Source organism: Mixophyes fleayi, chromosome 4 (genome assembly GCF_038048845.1).
Source record: "Mixophyes fleayi isolate aMixFle1 chromosome 4, aMixFle1.hap1, whole genome shotgun sequence".
In the NCBI taxonomy this organism is placed as follows: Eukaryota; Metazoa; Chordata; class Amphibia; order Anura; family Limnodynastidae; genus Mixophyes; species Mixophyes fleayi.
The window spans coordinates 180,895,708-180,911,050 of record NC_134405.1 but is presented as its reverse complement, the minus strand read 5'-3'; positions in this window follow the sequence as shown (position 1 = coordinate 180,911,050).

Below are 15,343 nucleotides of genomic sequence, written 5' to 3'. Positions count from 1 at the left end.
CCTAGGTATTTTGTGTCTGGCACAGATTCCACAAGCGGCAACATAGGCCTTAACGTCCGCCTGGAAAGAGGGCCACCAATAATGCCTAGAAATCAACGAGAGGGTCTTCTTGACACCCGCATGCCTGGCAAACAGAGAATCATGAGCCCACTTGATAGCCTTGGCCTTGTGGAAGTCGTATAATTGGATGAACAAAAGTATATTGGTTAATATTGTTTTACCGTGTGATTGCGATCAGTATGCCACGCGTGGCATGGCATGTTCACGCAGTAAAATACGCATGCTCACTCTTGCACTAACATTTAGCTATTTATATATTTCATATTCATATTGGTTCCGTTCTACAGTGATTTATGAGCAGATAGTATTTCGTTCAGTATTAGTTTATATATTATAATTATATGTACACTTTAGTGTTATTTGAGGTTCAGGTTACAGGAAACATGTCATGTTTAGTATGATTTTAATCCCCTATTCATCAGCAGTTGTCCGGTTCATTCGCCGAAGAGATCGCACATTGCATACTCTAGTTAGCGAGGTTAAGGAAATAAATGTTTAAAGTGATACTGACTGTAATATGTAAATAGATTAGCTTAAACTGGTTTCTGGGCGGGAGAATCATCTGGAATGTTGACCCTCACCCTTGGAGGGGGTTGTTTGAACTAGCCTATGACCTGTTTACACTGGACCCTCCTGAAGCCTGGACCTATAGAAGAAAGCCACGTCATCTGCATTGTTCTCTCTGTAACACTGATATAATACAGCTCTAGCTGGTATTAGCTCAGTCTTCTCTGACCACAGTATTCTCGAGTAAAGTACTGTACACTGGTACCAGTGGAGCGCAGCGTAGCGAGCGCATGCTGGCGCGTTATGTATGTATCTTTTTGTTATTGGCTGTACTGTATTATAATTATGTATTGAACTGCTAAATTTTGCATCTGCTAAAATAAATAATTTTGTGCTTTGGAAATACAAATCGCTTAGACAATGCTTATTGGAAAATGTTAAAATTACTTTAATAGCCCGAAGCCTGGAAGCGAGAAAGGAGTGACCAGGAGGAGGAACCTTGGCTGAAGTTCTAGTGAGGACCACAATGGTAGTAGGATCCAAGATGCTTCTGGGGGTGGGAGCGGGTTGGAGATCTTTATCATCAGTAATAGGAGAAATGAGAGTCGAAAAGTCTTGGATAAAGTGCCGATAATAATTAGCAAAGCCAATAAAATGTGGAATAGCCTTGAGACCCAACGGTTGTAGCCAATTGAGAATGGCAGCCACTTTCCCAGGATCCATGGATAGACCTGCACCGGACACAATAAATCCCAAGAAGTGAACCTGAGAGACTTCAAAGATGCACATCTCCAGTTTACAATAAAGGTGGTTGAAACGTAGTTGAGGAATCTTCTATCCAGGAATCAGTTCAATGGAACAATGCCAAGGGCGGTGGGGTAGAAGAGTCTCAGCGGCAGTCTTACTGAAGACATCCCCGAAGGCGGCGTATTCTGTGGATAAACCAGGACTGGATCTTAGAGCATGACTTCTAATAGGTAGGTTATTGAGGCATCGATCTGTGCAGAGTGGATTCCAGGAAGTAACCTGAGCGCGTTGCCATTCAAATTGGGGTGAATGGTCCTTTAGCTGGGGTAATCCTAATATTACAGGATTAACAGTCTGTGGAAGGACTAGAAACGAGATCCATTCAAAATGGAGAAGACCAACATGCAGTCGTATAAGCCGGGTGGCCTGAGAGATAGATCCATGAGCCACTCTGTTACCATCCACTGCTGTCAGAGCCAGGGGTTGCAATAATGATTCCAGGGGTAGATGAAGGTTAGCTGCTAAGGATGCAGGGATAAAGTTTCCAGCTGCCCCTGAATCCACGAAGGCCTGAAGAGAGACCGGTCCCTTGGAAACATGGATGATGATGGGCATCAAAAAGTCAGTTTTATCTTGGGAATCGGAGAAAGATGTTCTCAGCCCTAGACCGGCCTGCCCAGAACCGACTAGGACCTGGCCTTTCCCGGTCTCTTGGGACACTGTGATAAAATGTGAGTGGGGTCAGCGCAGTAGAGCCATAGATGGGTTCTAAACCTTCAATCCCGCTCCTCCACAGTTAGACATGAATGCCCGATCTGCATGGGCTCCTCAGGCAGAATTGGTGGGTTCTGAAAAGTGGGAGCCAAGCATGGAATAGCCCGGCGAGACTGTTCCCGTTCCTGATTGCGCTCCAAATACCGGATATCGACCTTGATGCACAAGGAGATCAGATCATCTAGGGTAGCCGGCAAATTCCTGGAGACCAACTCGTCCTTGATCCGATCCGATATGTGAGCCCCTGCCAGAAGGCTGCTACAAGTGCCTCATTTTTCCATTTCAGTTCTGAGGCGAGAGTTCTAAACTGAACAGCATACTGGCCCACGGGAAGGCTTCCCTGACATAGCTTCAGAATGCTGGAGGCTGCCGAAGCAACCCGACCGGGCTCATCGAATACTTTTCTGAAGGTCTGTATGAAGGAAGACGAATCCTGTAACAGAGGATCATCATGCTCCCAGAGAGAAGAGGCCCAGGCAAGAGCTTGATCCGTGAGTAAGGAAATAATATATGCCACCTTGGCTCATTCTGAAGAAAAATTTCCTGGTGATAACTCGAACTGGATAGCACATTGGTTGAGAAACCCTCTGCATTTTCTAGGATCACCACCAAATTTATCATGAGGTGGGATGCAAATCCCTCCAGTAGGGTTAGGTGCAACTGAAGCAGAAGAGCCGACAATGGGGGGTGCGGGAGCAGCAGAAACTGTGGAAGGAGTCAGGTTTCTCTGGAGGGTATCCATGCGTGTAGCCAGTCCCTGAAGACACTGCAGGAGCTGAGTCTGGTTAACCTCATGTTGATCAACTCGGCGAGTCAGGTGCTGCAGGAGGTCACTAGCAGAGAGGTCACCGGTGCCTTCGACATTTGACATGGCCAGAGTATACTGTCAGAATCACTAGGTGGAGTTGGTGATACCTGTCAGCAGTTGGCACTACTGAGTACTGAGGCGCGGAGTCTAACATGCCCCTGGTTTTCACCAGGAACCCCCGCAAGGAGGTATGGACTTTGCTGCAAGGGTCCGTGCAGGTTGGTCATGGCCCTCAGTATCAGTCAGCTGGCGAGGTAACAATTGAGGCAGCGGTGACGGCCCACCAGGATGCAGGATGTAAGAGTAGTCAGCAAGCCGGGTCAATACCAGAGGAAGGGATATAGCCAAATCAGAAGCAGAAGAATGGTCAGGAAGCCGGGTCAATACCAAATAATCACTCTAAGCCAGTATCAGGAACCAAAGGAGAAGTCAGGAACAAGCCGGGGTCAGAATCTATTAAACAGTAACACAGGAACAAATGCTGGAGCAAGGCTGAAGACCAAATACTCTGGCAAGGAAATGGCCACAGTGAGTTCCTTAAATAAAGGAGAGGGATCCCTGATAGGTGCATGAAAATCGGCGGGAAAACCGCAACCAATCGCCTGCAAGTTGCAGGGAGACGGAGCGTGGAATCTTGCGCATGCGTAACGATGGCAAATGTAAACGGCGTCATGTTGCTAAGTAACGGTTGCCAAGCTCGGCGTATGCATGCGAATAGAACGGCAGGCATCTCTAAGCAGCGGGACGCTTATTCAACAAGGAGACATGCGTCCGTCTAGAGGCAGAAACAGGACGGCGCCTGACACTTAGTAGGTATGGGTGAGTTATTTGAATTGGATTGGACACGGGGAGCCAGTGTAGGGATTTGTAAAGTGGTGCAGCAGATGTGGAATGTTGAAAAAGGAAGACCAGTCCTGCAGCTGCATTTACGATGGACTGAAGTGTGTATATATGGGTGTCAGGAATGCCAGATAGTTGAAGGTTGCAGTTGTAAAGACAGGAGATGATGAGAGTACTGGAAGCCGAATGAGTGAATTAGTGCCCCAAGAGAAGAGGTGTACAATGAAAAAAGTAAAGGGCAAAGATCAGGGCCTTGCGGGACCCCAACACATAACGGGACTGGAGGGGAGGATGTGCCAGAGGTAGACACACTAATGGAGTCTGATAGGAAGGAACTGAACCAGGAAAGAACTATGTTACGAAGCCCAACATGATGAAGGGTGTGTAGGAGAAGAGGGTGATCAACAGGGTCAAAAGCAGCAGAGAGGTCCTGGAGAATGAGTATGGAGAAATGACACTTATGGGTATATTTACTAAAATGTGGGTTTGAAAAAGTGGAGATGTTGCCTATAGCAACCAATCAGATTCTAGCTATCATTTTGTAGAATGTACTAAATAAATGAAAGCGAGAATCGTGCTATAGGCAACATCTCCACTTTTTCAAACCTGCAGTTTAGCAAATATACCCCTTAGACTTTGCAGTAAGCAGATCATCGATCACTTTTGTGAGAGAAGTTTTAGTGGAATGGTGTGGACAGAAGCATGATTGCAGAGAGTCGATAATGGAGTGAGAGGAGAAAAAGTGAGACAGCCATTTGTACACTAATTGCTCAAGTAGTTAGGAGACAAAGGGGAGGAGAGCAATAGGGCAGTAGTTGGAGAGAGATTCTGGATCGAATGATGATTTCTTTAGAATTGGTAATATGAACACATGTTAAAAGGAGGATGGAAATGTGCCACAGGAGAGATAGGTTGAGGAGGCGAGTTAGAGATGGGCATGCAGTGGAGAAGAGGGAGCAGAGAATTTGGGAGGGAATAGGGTCGAAGGGCAGGTTGTAGGGTTAGAAGATGAGATGAGTGTAGAGACATTGTCTTCAGTTAATAGAGAGAATGAAATAAGGGTAGATTTGGGAGTGTAGCTGAAGGTGGGTAGAGTTAGTGGATTGTGTAGAATTTGGCATGAGGAAACATCTTGTCGAATGATGTCAATTTTTTATTTGAATTAAGTGGCAAAATCATGGGCTGTGAGGGAGGAAGGGGGAGGAGGCGCAGGTGGGCAGAGAAGTGAGTTGGAGGTGGCAAAGAGGCGACGTGGGTTAGAAGACTGGATGGATATTACAGCTTTGAAGAATGTTTGTTTGGCAATTGAAAGGGCAGTGCTGTTAGATGAAAGGATGAATTTATAGTGGAGGATATCAGGATAGAAATGCGATTTCCTCCAGTAGTGCTCTGCAGTATGGGAGTACATTTGCAGGTAGCGGGTCTGCTTGGTGTGCCATGGATGGTTTGGATCATCAAAGACTGTATGTGTTAGCTGGAGCTGCATTGTCTAGGGCAGAAATGAGTGTTTTGTTGGGTAAAGTGGCTGCCGGACAAGGCCAGGATAATGCAGACGATGAAGAAAATAGCTACTTTAATGAAAATGAAAAGTTGAGTTAATGAAATTTAGGTGTCTTTGTGTACATGTGGATTTAGGTGCAGGTGGGAAGGTATGTGGTACGGTGAGACTGAAGGAAAGGAGGCTGTGGTCAGAAAGTAGGAATGTTAAGTTCATTCAATTAGATATGGAGAAGTAGCGGTAGAAGACAAGGTCAAGGTAGTGTCCATCACAGTGGGTGGGAGATGAGGTCCACTGGGAGAGACTAAAGGAGAAAATAAGTGAAATAAATTTAGTGGTAGAAGAGACAGCGGGATTATCAATGGGAATCAATGGGAATGTTGAAATCACCTAGTATTAGAGTAGGCAGGTCAAAGGGTAGGAAATAAGTGAGCCACGTTGCAAAGTTGTCAAGAATTTGCTAAACTGGATCTGAGGGGCAATAAATGAAGGTGGAGAGGATAAAATAGACACATAGTGTGGACTTCGAAGGAAGAGAATGAGAGTGAGGGTTCAGAGCGTAGGACTGTCAGGTGCAAATTGGAGACAGTAGAATGTCAACTCCACCACCTTGTCTGTTTCCAAGTCTGGAGGTATGGCTGAGGGAGAGTCTCCCGTAGGAGAGAGCTGCAGGGGATGTATTGTTAAAGGAGTTGAGACAAGTTTCTGTAATGGCAAGGAGGTTGAGGGATTTATAAATAAATAGATCATGAAAGGATGCAAGTTTGATACAAAGAGATCTGGCATTCCATACTGCACAGGAAAAGGGAAGATAGGGTAGTTGAGATATGTGGTTGTCACGATCTGCCTCTATAGAGAGAATGATATTTAATTCATTTTGTGTGGTGTGGTTGGGTAGGGCTTGAAACATTTATAGTCAAATTCTGCTGGCGAAATGTTGAAGTGGAGAACATTTTGCAAAATAATATTTTGCGTAACAGGTTTGCTCTTCTCTAATCCATTTTTCTTGACCTCAGCAAGTTAAAAATAGATAATGTGGGTTATTCAACAAAATATTTAATGCAGCTTAAATTAAGTTTAAGATAGCAATTATCTGGCTGCCAAAAAGCTAATTGAAATATGTTTTGGACTTAAGATGCTTATTTTTTTAATTAGTGTCAAATGACATAATATACCATAATAACATGAATTGTTACGATAGCATTTCCAAATATAAAACACCTTTATTATTACTATTTAAAAAACCCCAAAAAAGTATATTCTTTGGGAGCTTACCTTCTTATTTCTGTCCGTTCATACTTTAGTCATGTAAATATGTATGCCTATATACTTAACCCATTACAGTTTATGCACTAGAATTCTCAAATACAATTACATCTTTTTAAAATGGCAAACGTTTGGCATGTGATCCCAGTGTAGACACACTTTGCCTTGCATAAAAAACAAGCTATTTTTAATCGTAAATAGTTTCTATTGAATAGTTGCAATATAAATATGTGTGTGTGTGTATGTATGTATGTATGTATGTATGTATGTATGTGTGTATGTATGCTTCTATGTGTTTGTATGTGTATATATATATATATATATATATATATATATATGTATGTGTGTATATACACACACACACATACATATACATATTGTGACAGTTGCTGGGTTGATTTGAAGTGGCAGGTATCCATATCCCAGGCAGTCTACCTTATATGCTTTTAAACCCAGTGAAAATACTCTGTATAGGAAACATTTCCCATAAGAGTGTGTTCAGCTTCAGGAAAAGCTGTTAAGGGACCCTGGTGTTTTGTATGGAGTGAGCAGGGTAGCCTAATCTGGGTCCTCTGGTTTGAAGGCTTACAGTAGAATAATTAGGAGCTGCACCTGAGTGTTGTATGCAAAAGACTGCAGCTCTGCCTCAATCAGACTCTCCAAAAACTTGGGGAGGAGGTTTGATGCTTTGAGAGACTCTGTTGTGGTGAGCAATGATATGTATTTGATGTGTGTGTGTGTGTGTGTGTGTGGGACATAAGGTCCTTCACACTTGACAGAGGGTCTACGTGAAATGTGTAGTGAGTGCTGGACAAGCAAGGCTTTTTTTTATTTATGTTTTGTTTATTTGAATGTGCTAATAAAACTGGCTGAGGTCAGTTACACCGAAAACCTTATGTGGTTTATTGCTGCACCGCTGTTCAAAGCCGTCTACTCCAAGCAGGGCCGAAATAAGGGAATGAATGTGTGTATGTATGTGTGTGTGTGTGTGTGTGTGTATATATATGTATATATATATATATATATATATATACATATATATATATATATATATATATATATATATATGTATATATATATATATATATATATATATATATATATATATACATATAAATATTATACACACACATATTTTATATTTTTAGTCTGGAGACAACTTTCTGTTCAAGAATGTTTTGAGCATATCTACAGTCTTGGGAAATAAAATGTAATAGTTAAAGCTAATTCATCTCTTGCAGCAATAACAGTTTAGTACACTATATTTCTAAAAAACTGTAGCAGTGCATACAAATTATCTTTTAATGACTTGCTTTAAAGTTATTGAAATATAAGGCTAGCTGTAATATAAAGGGAAATCATGCATGGACAACACAATGGATTAATCATTATCTTACCATAAAATAGTTATCTCTGTTACAGTTCTCTGCATTGCAGAAGTCCAGTGATGGTATGAATATTTCTATGCTACACTTGTAAATTTTAATTTCAAATATGATTTTATGGAAGTATCTATATTTTGTTATTACAATATTTAAAAATTTATACTTAATAAAAATTACATATGACAAGTAACTAAGAAAAAATACAATAATTATAGTAGTCTTAAAATAAAAATAATAGGTATCTCTATATCTGTATTTATGTTAAGAGGAGGCAGTGTTATTATAATCTTTGTATGCTTCATCACATCAGGAAAAACAATAATCAAACTACAGATTAAAAATATTTTTATCAGAAATGTGGTGCAATTAGCTGTCACGAGGATCCTGAGACCTACAGGTCTTTTTGCGTAGGCAGACAAATTATGCCATGATTAGGTGAATTCTGGATAAAGCAAAAATAAAAACTATTCATTTGTTTGAGTATTAGGTTTTGCAGACAGATAGTTCACTAGAAAGCAGTCTTGAATTTACATCTTTTGCCCCTGACAGATGTTTCCCAGCCCCCCATCACCGTCACCCCAGCAGCCTATAGTCCCAACCTCAAAACTAGCACCACAGTAGTATTTGGCATATATTTAAGATTAAAATATACTTATATAGCACCATCATGCTCTGCAGAGCTTCTCAAGTGGGAGCATGGATGCCCAATGCTACCCAAAACTCAATATGTCCAGAGCAGAGCTTATTATCTTCCCTCCTCACCAGCTCTCCTTAAATCTCCCTCACTATCATAAACACCATAATTTTCTCAATCTCTCAAGCCTGTTGCATTAGTGTCACACTTGACTTCGCCCTCTGCTTTATTCCTCACATACATTCTCTCAGACAATCTTGCCACCTCTTCCTTCAACATATCGCTGGAATAGGCCTTTTTCCAATTTGAGATGCAACCAAAATTCAACCATATTCATCATCTCCCACCCCCTCTACTGCAACCTCTTCCTATCTGGCATTCCCCTGACCCATCTATTCCCACTGCAACCCATCATGTATGCCCTGGCAAGACTCTTCTATTTACATGGTTCCACACTTGCCCACTTACCTCATCACTCTGCAAATCTCTAAACTGGTTTCCCATGTCCTCCAGAATCCAATTCAAATTATTTACCCTCACTAATAAAGCCTTCAACAACACATTCCTATAAACATCACAAATCTCATCTTAAAATACTTTCTCTTACATCCCCTTAGATTTAAATCTGGCTTGAAACTCTCTGCAGATAACCACTTCTCACCCGCACCTACACGACTTCTACCATGTCATTACTCACTTATGGGTTTCCCTATGATGCCCAATCAGACTCGCCCACAGGCTTCACATTTTTAAATGTTCTGTGAAAACTGAACTCTTAAATAAAGCTTACCCTACTCCCACCAATATTAATCACACTCGTAAACCCTCATAACTGTCCCAATTTTCATTTTGAGCCACACTTGCTCCTCTGTTTCTGCTCAGTCCTTTTCCAACTAGATTGTAAACTTTCTCATACGCAGGGCCCTCAGAACCCTTTGTTTTCATGTCTGCATTTACTTTGTCTACCTTTTTTGTCCAGATTAATAAAACTATGGGAAAACAGGATATGCCCGTTTCATCTACCTTACAGAGTGCCTTTTTTGCTTATATACAATACAAACATAAAGTGTATACACCGGTTCATAAGAAAACTGCTATATAAGGAATGAGATCAACTAGAGAAACGGCAATCCAGTTCTAAGAGACTGGATAATGTGTATCTCTTTCAGGAAACTGAAACCATTAAGTGGGACCTAAGCTAGATGTAACAGTAGCTTGTTTTTTTTTAAAAAAACTGCTATTCCTTTAGAAGATGGGTCCATCAGAAGCCCAATGGATAGAAAAATGGAGACATTTTTTAAATACAAATGTTTTAAATAGCTTCATATCTTCTCAGGGATGGTAATTAAATCACGGGAAACCCTGGCTTCGGTAACCGATTGCATTAAGTATGGAAATCATGAAAACAGGAATTGATTTCCTCTGTGAGGAATTACTGCATATGATCTGACATTCTTGCTGGTGCTTGTAGTTTTACAAACACCAGCACGCCCAGACTGTTAATGGCAGCCCAACCTGGCTGGGACCTGTAGTTCCACAAACTGAAAAGGTGTTTTATACTTATTATTCTATTTTTTTTTTACTTTATTACCCTACACCCACTGCCCCAGGGGTGTAGGGTGAGCCTTAGTGCTTTCAATATGGTACTCGCTCTTCCTAGATGGGGGCACGCACAAATTTTTTGCGGACTCCACTCCCTAGGGAATCCAACCCTTACTTTTAACAGTATACAGCCGGCGGGTCCTGAGGTTGTATAGCAGATGGCCCCGTTCGCATTTCTCTCTTAATGTCGGCAGGGTGATTGTCAGAATTTTCACTGTCGGTAGTTACACTGTCAGTATTGTATGTGTGTCGAGGTTTCTTACAGGTATTTAGGCTGTCGGCATTTTTTGCATACAAACAAAAAAGGGTTCTAATTCACTCAAGGGATTGGACTTTCCTCATCTAAATACATACCCAAAACAAATAAAGAGTATGGCCTGAGGGAATGCTCTCCCCACTATACATATAGATCAAGGGTCATATAGTGAAATTAATCACCAAAAAAGAGTTGGTTCTTGAAGAACGCTAGTCCAATAATATCAATTTTATATAAAAACAAGTTTATTGAATGGTACATTAAAACCCATACTTTTTGACCAAATCTCAAAAATCAGAGTTTTTTTTTTATGTGAAAAGCTATGAAAAATAAGTGAGACAGAAATAAGAACAATCAGACCCTTCAGGAAGTCGGTCTGGGGTGACGTACAAATATTGTTATCCTGATGTCTATGAATGTTGACATGAGGATTATATGTTACAATAAAATATTTGAGATTCATGTCTGCATGGTGTGATATATCCTCCTTTGTTATAGCTATACTCTCCAAACAGTAAATCCACAAACATTAAACAGTCATGTCCTTATGTATATTACTACACAACCTTGCAACTCCGTGGTAGAGAGCTAAAAACTGTCAGCTATGGCTATTGAGCCAAAACAGTGTCTATAGAGTTTATGCTCCTGCACCAAGACATGTAGATAGCACTGATAATCAGCTGAAAAAACAGGTGGTTCAATTAGTCTCTTAATCACCTGTGTATGCTCATAATGGGTCTAAGTTTCTATGAATGAGACTGATAGAGCATAACAGTGGTTAATATGTATTTACTTTTGGAAATATGAATTTCAAACCTTTACATGTTCTCCCAATGAAAGATCTTTAAAAAAGTCTACATACACGATTTCAGTGAATTAGCTGCAGTAGACAGGGAGATCTTTTTCATGCATTCATAGTGTTGTTGGTCACGTGACCACTATTCGGAAAACCTCTCATCACAAATACACAGCACCGGAGAGGATGCACTTAAAATCGTAAGGAGAACATACAAAGGTTAAAAATTCATATATCCAAAGAAAGCTGACCCCTTACCTACATATCAACCACTGTGATGATCTATAGTTTTGTTGATAGGAGATGATAGATGAACTGGTAATCAAAACAACAGTATCGTGAACACAATGTCTGTTAACATTTGACTAAGCACACTTATGATGCATGCACTTGGCAGCAATGTTTCTTGAAATTATTTTTGTGTAGTAGTTTACATTGCCACTAATACATATACAATATCTATATAATTAAGCAACATATCTCATACTAAATTAAAACATTTTACCCTACTCTGTAATATCCAGGTCACACCAGGCCACTTCTCTGATGTCCCTTGTCAAATACTCAATCTGCTGATCTAGCAGCTTTGACCTCAGTAAGAACTGGAAATCCAGTAAAAAATGTGACATTATTAATGCATAAATATAAGACAGGTGCAAGGGCATGATATATGTTACATGTCACATACAAAACCACTCACTCAAAGGTAGATACAGTGTACATTTGATTTGCATGAATATAATAATGTATAATGTGGGATGGGACCATTGTTGCCGCTGGGGTTTTGGCCTCTATAGGTCCCGGGGGTCATAGGGGCCTTGCAACTTCCGTCCACCAACTGGAGGGTGAACAGATGCCTTGGGAGGGGGGACTGGCATCATCAGGCTCTCCGTCAAATTTTATTATATGATGTTTACCACCCCTGTGTATAATAAACACTATGTCACGAAGAAGGTTGCGGCACCTGCAAGTATTTGCACTGCTACGCTAGGAGGCGCGGAGTCTAACACGCCGCCGGTCTTCACCAGAGACCCCCGCAAGGAAGTTTGGACTTTGCTGCGAACGACGTGCAGGTCGCGGCCCTCCCAGGGAGCTACCTGTGAGATGGAAAGAAATTTGTGGTCGTACAGGCTGGAGTCAGGAACCGTGCGGGCAGATAGGTACAAAATCAGGAAGCAGGAGAATAGTCAACAGGCCAAGGTCAAAACCGGTGAGTATAATACAGGACAAAAGGATAATCCAAACGAGGTCAGAGAGAGCCGGGTCGGTACACAGGAATTAATGCTGGAAATATATATATGATATATAAATAGGACAAACGCTGGAGGCTAGAAACTACTAGTTGCTCTGGCACCATAATGGTGTCAGAGCCATCCTTATATAGAGAGAAGAGGGTGCTCATTGGTGGCCAGAGGGCAGCGTTGGCCGCCGACAGGAAGTAGCGCAGCGTGTCCCGTTGCCATGGCAGCGGGTGCGCATGCGCGTGGCAAGACCCGGAAGGAGCGCCTCCGTTGCCTGGCAACGGAGCGCTCCGTGGGATAATGATGTCCGTCCCCGGCCAGCAGGGGAGGCACGGGGACGGCGTCTGACACACTACTGTTAGACAATAAACAATAAGGTCCTGATTAAACTTTGAACGTAAGTCACTTTGCGTGCCATATCATGCATGAAATTACAATGAATGCAATTCATGTCCGAAAGCAAATTACACATACTATTGAAGCTTTGGACATTTTGTACGTACTTGCATTTAGCGGTATCATTTGCTCCGGCTACAGGGCATGTGTAAGTATCAACTGATAGTAATGACCACCACGGCATCGTCTTTGTAATAAAAGTTATACTTGTCACTAGAGAACACAGAATATGTGTATACAAGAAAGATAGAGTGTAAAAACTGATTGTACAGTATGCATTAGAAAACATTTCTAAATTGTTTTTGTGAAAAAAAACAGTTTTTATTATTATAGTATTATGAGGTTTTTGATTTTTAAAGCAGAGGTGCATACAATTTTTAGGAGATTAGAAACGTAAAGTTGGCGAGATACTGAATGCAGTATGCCAACAAGCTAGTTGGATGACAAAACAAAATAAAAATGAGAAAATCATTCTAATGCAACTGAGATAGGCATTTGTATGGCAAGCGTACTGGCAGACTATACAACACAAGACTGAGGCAGGCAGCACCTTTGCAATGTCTTCTGTCAATGAAAAAGTCAATGCACTTTAACACCAGAATGGCAGACCCAGATGTCAATACAAGACAACATGGAGTGAGGCAATAGTGGCTGGGAGACAAACATTTTAATTTTGTTGTCTTACTTTTGTTTCTTATTCTGCTGATGGGGCAGACATAAGGAAACGGTTGCAGCTTCTTTTTTTGCCAACAATGTAGTTAAAATGTAGTTAATGAAATCAGCAGTAAAGTCAAACTTAATAGTGTACATGTAGTTATTTAGTGGCACTGATCCTTGCTTCCAGCCACATATCAAACTTCATTAATGAACCACTGTTATTCTGTAGATGCACCAGGCTACTGGCTTATGTATTGCTACCACATATTTCACCCACATAATAATCTGTTAAAATAAGTGTGCAGTTGTATAAGGAGATTAATTTTGTTTACCATCTAATTGGAGTCACCTTTTATAGTGTCCACTAATAACTAGGTCATAGCCTCACTTCAATAATCCACAACATTTTATGTAGGTAAAGAGAGCTGTATACTCCCTTCTAGCTTCTGGTCTATAGGATAGACAAACATTATATATCCATAGCTTGATATGGTAAATACAGACAGTAGTACACTTTTCCACAATTCTTACCCACAATCTATTTTATTAGCAGTTATTTGATTAAATTGCAACGGCATTATGACAAGAGTTATTTGTTGTTGTTTTTCTTATAAAGACAAACATATTAACACAGAGATGAACCATTCAATTGTGAACAAATTAAGCATGTTGTTTCCAAGGTAAGCATGCAGCTGTCTTGCTGTCACTTAATGTTTAAAAAGACAAGACTAATAAAATGTCTACCTAAAACGCCTGACAGAATAATCCTTAGCAAACTAATGAAATTTGTCAGTATTCAAAAACCATGCATATACTGCAGTATTTTGTGTTGCTTCTGGCAAACAGGAAATCAAAAGTCCTTACCATCTGCAGAAAGATATGTTTCTGATTTTAGACTGGGGAGTTGTTAACATATCAAATGTAATTATGTCTCCCTTTTACTTTATGTAACTCCAAATTAGAAGCTACATGATCTTAGTGTAAAGGGAATTATGCAAATGTATAAGTAGCATGCATAAACATTTGCTTATAGTATGTATTTTTGTAGGAAAAAAATCCTATTATTTTAAAGATATGTGCCTGCTTATAGAATCAACCACGTAATAAATCATTTGTAAATATATTCTTTACTTTACTCAGTAATTTCTGGGGAAGTAAAATGTTTGTATTGAATATTCCCCCTTAGCCAGTGGAACTACTCTACTATCCAGTGTGATATAAAAACACATAATAAAAATAAGTTTTATTTAAATTCACACATATGCTGGATAACTGCAAGGACAAACCATTTAATGGTTAATTCTGTTTTTCATAATTTCATCATTATACAGGATATGGCATAACTTGTTCTTTATGGTCAAATGTTACCTTTTGTGCTGAAAACTATGTCCCTCTGTGGATTTAATATGTAGTATGGAACCTTTAGCTTTTTAATTTAGCAATTGTATTAATATCCCCTCTAATAGTATTATGGTCTTGCTGCTTGACAAAGAGAAGCCAGCACTGGCAGGGGAACTATATTTGCAGATAAATCCTCTCCATAATTATCTTTGATGCAGTCTTATACACAGTGTCTAAGAGAAGTGGGATTAAATCAATGGCCCAATCAGATGGATGGTGTGGAGGCAAGGCTGCAGATTTGTGCTTGCGAAAACAATCAGTGAATGAGGAGTACTCAGAGGGAAGAGAGGACTGCAGATTAGAGGTAGCCAAAAGAATCAGTGAAATATGTTTGACTTGATCAAGGCAAGTACCAACACACAAATATTCTTACGGGAAAGCTTTGCTAGAACTGAAGTTGATGACAGGGCAATGTTGTTTAAGCCAAGTTAAACCTGCAAAACACTAATTTGTAACTTGAAGGAAATAGAAGAAA